Source organism: Lissotriton helveticus, chromosome 1_1 (genome assembly GCF_964261635.1).
Source record: "Lissotriton helveticus chromosome 1_1, aLisHel1.1, whole genome shotgun sequence".
NCBI lineage: Eukaryota > Metazoa > Chordata > Amphibia > Caudata > Salamandridae > Lissotriton > Lissotriton helveticus.
The window spans coordinates 1,727,473,053-1,727,476,266 of record NC_136057.1 but is presented as its reverse complement, the minus strand read 5'-3'; the positions used below and the strand labels follow the sequence as shown (position 1 = coordinate 1,727,476,266).

At 40.2% G+C, this 3,214-nt stretch overlaps 1 pseudogene across 1 annotated transcript; it reads left to right on the top strand.

The window, feature by feature from the left end:
- The first annotated feature begins 466 nt into the window (after positions 1 to 466).
- On the top strand, positions 467 to 1,400 carry LOC144833506 (nuclear transport factor 2 pseudogene; annotated as a pseudogene). The gene has a single exon (XR_013610967.1). The product of XR_013610967.1 is annotated as a nuclear transport factor 2 pseudogene (transcript).
- The last annotated feature ends 1,814 nt before the right edge of the window (positions 1,401 to 3,214 follow it).

The following is a 3,214-nucleotide window of genomic DNA, read 5'->3' as shown; positions in this document are numbered from 1 at the left end:
TATTACTTTACAGGATCCTATCTCTAATATCCCTTTTATAGGCCACTTATAACCTGTCTAGTTGCCTGCAATGAAGAAATTATGGAGCTGGACAACCGTAATATATTAGTAAACTCGAGTTCTGACATCAGAATGCTTGCTGCCAGAGCCAGCAGCCAAGGTGAACAGGCCATGTAGCATTCATACAACTGCAGTTTAAACAAAGAAGTAACAACTGAAACTGCTTTTCATTCTTCTGATCTTGTTTTTCTCAAAAACATAGTGGGGAGCACAAAGGAGATAGTTGTGGGAACATGTTTATTTTTTCACGCTAAGGGATATTACAAGAAAAATATAATTTACCTGCATTTATCTAAACATTGCGAGCTCCATCTTTTATTTTTTTATAAATCTGTTACAGTAAACTGATTCTAATACCTTTTTACTAGAAATTACTAATTGATGTGTTTAATTTCACACAGAGGTGGGAGGGGCGGTAGCAGCGCGCGCTCTGCCGCCGCCATACTGGAGAACTGGTCTGGGAGTGTGCGCGAGGCTCTTTGCTTCTGGTAACAGATTACACCTCATAATGGGAGAGAAGCCAATATGGGAGCAGATTGGAGCAGGTTTCGTTCAACATTATTTTCAAATGTTTGACAGAGACAGGTGCCAGTTAGGACCATTATATACAGACGCATCATGCCTAACTTGGGAAGGAATGCAGTATCATGGAAAACTTGCAAATATCGAGAAACTTACGTCCCTTCCTTTCCAGAAGATAGAGCATGCCATCACTGCACAAGACCACCAACCAACACCAGACAGTTTTGTTCTTAGTATGGTGGTGGGACAGCTTAAGGTTGATGAGGATCCAGTCATGGGCTTTCATCAGGTGTTTATTCTGAAGAATGTGGACAACAACTGGATTTGCACCAATGACATGTTTAGATTATCGCTACACAACTTCGGCTGAGTCTTTCCACCTGAAGCTGAATGTCCGTTTCTCCTCCTTGTCGCGATTTAGTCACATTGACCGAGAATTCCAACCATCATATACAAGGAAAAGGGCTGGGGAGGAGGGCACACACTCTCTCTCCCATGAAAAGAGACCTTCGCCTTGCAGAAGAATTTCAAGTTCTGCCCATTGTTGGTGTAGCTGTGTATGCTGTTTGGAATTTAGCCATTGCTGCGGAATATCTGGGAATTGAATGTGGTACAAGCATGCATTGGAAACAAATGAGCGATAAGGGAGGAACATTTACAATTAGTATTGTCATGTTTGTTTTTTTCAGGCTCCCCTTTTAAAATGACAAAATGGCGAAAGATCTTGGAAGAATTTAAAAAAAAGTTGCAGCTACCGTACAGCTCCATATTGTCATTTTCACATGCTTTAATAAAACCATGCCATTTCTTAAGTTGAACATAGTTTTAATTAGTTATATGTTGGCTACAACTGCTGCCCTCTTCTTTGTTTACCACTTGCCATTTCAATGTCTTCGTTTTGTGTTTCACATTGAACCTACCAGAGTTTAACCTCTCTGGAGCTTGTCAGCCTATATAATCTTTTTATAGCTAGCATAAGATCAGCAATAAGAGGTTTGTGATCAAATTTAGTGCCTAGATGGAGCATCCTTTGTTTTTGGAGGGGGGAGGAAGATTGGGTGGGTCTACCTTTCACTCTCCTAGCAAATGCACTGATACATTTCTTACACTGAGCAAAGTTTTTTCACCATGTACATATCAATTCATTTTGCCACTGCACAGTGGTGGTGTATTGTTTTCCCAGTAGTGCACTCTGAAGATAACCTGTGCAGTTGTTAGTGCTTCTTACCATTAGTCTCATACACGTAAAGTGCTAGATGTGAATTCTTATGTTTAAAGGGATGTACCTTTGATCCCATTCCTCCACCTCCGTCCGCTCTCAGATTTCCACCTCTGCAGGATCAGCAAGTCCGCCTTTTATGTAAGTCTGGAATTTGAAGCAGTTACAACAAGCCATCTAAAGTACTGAGGAACAATTGCCTCTCTCTCCAGGTAAAAGGTAATACCAAAATACCCACAAACTCTTTTGACAGACACTTCGCCTATGAGGAGCAGTGGATTGCCTTCCCCTTGTTCACTAACTTCTTTCCCATTTCTGTCCCCACGCTGTGCTTTGCAGTGGACATGCCTTGTAAAAAGATACTTGCCCTAGGCTTGTGACTTATCATTTTGAACTTAGTGTATTAAAATCTGGAATTCGATAATTAAAAAAAAAAACAACAAAAAAAACAAATTCACAATAGATTTTGATTTTTTTTGTCATGTCTGCATTTAAACTATCTCTGTCATATGACGGAGCAACACACCAAATATTTAAGTGGTTTGTTGGAAGGAGAATGTTGTGACCATGTATTTTAAGGAATAAAGTACCCCATGCTGTACATTTTCAGCATATTGCAAGTCACCACAGAGTTCCATGACCCAACAAAGGAACTTTGCCTTTGGCCTCGTCCTTATATGGTCACAGAACTCCTTGGTGACTTGCAATATCCTTATGTATGGTAGGATGTACTTTACAGTGCTTAATTTGTAAAAAAAAAAATAAGTGCCAGGGCTGTCGTCAGGAGGCTACTACAGCTTACACCACACATGCTGCAAATAATAGTAACACAACTATTAACCATCACACTCCTACAAGTGTGACAATTCGGACTATTTCAGGCCCCAAATGACTTGGGCTCCAGGTAATATTCATTTTTATTGTGTACTAAAGTAATAATTAACTGTTGTTGTGGTCAACTCTAAATTACCCAAATAGTGCCACTTGTGGCAGACTGTCACAAGCCCCGGTGTTGACGATTAAGGGCCGGTGTCGAGCACTGTAAACCACCGTCTGAAATTAAGGACTCTTTTATCCCATATATAAGCCATGCTTTATTTAGCATGGCAACTACGTTGCTAAGCAAATATTTGTTTTGAATAATAAATAAAAGGCAGGTCCCTTCTTTCTTCTAGGAATTTGCCATGCACGGTTACATTTCCTAAATGGTTGGTATTGTTATTATTGTTAGTTAACACTCATGTAGCACCTAGAAGTTCCAGTAAAATCCAGGTTTCTTTCCTTCAAGAACCCAAATCATCTATTTTCCTACAATTGCTGGAAGCAGCCCCATGAGTCCCATCTCCAACATCCTGAAATTCCAGGTGTTGCTGCATCTTTAGCCAGCATCCTGACAAGTCGTATTTACAAACC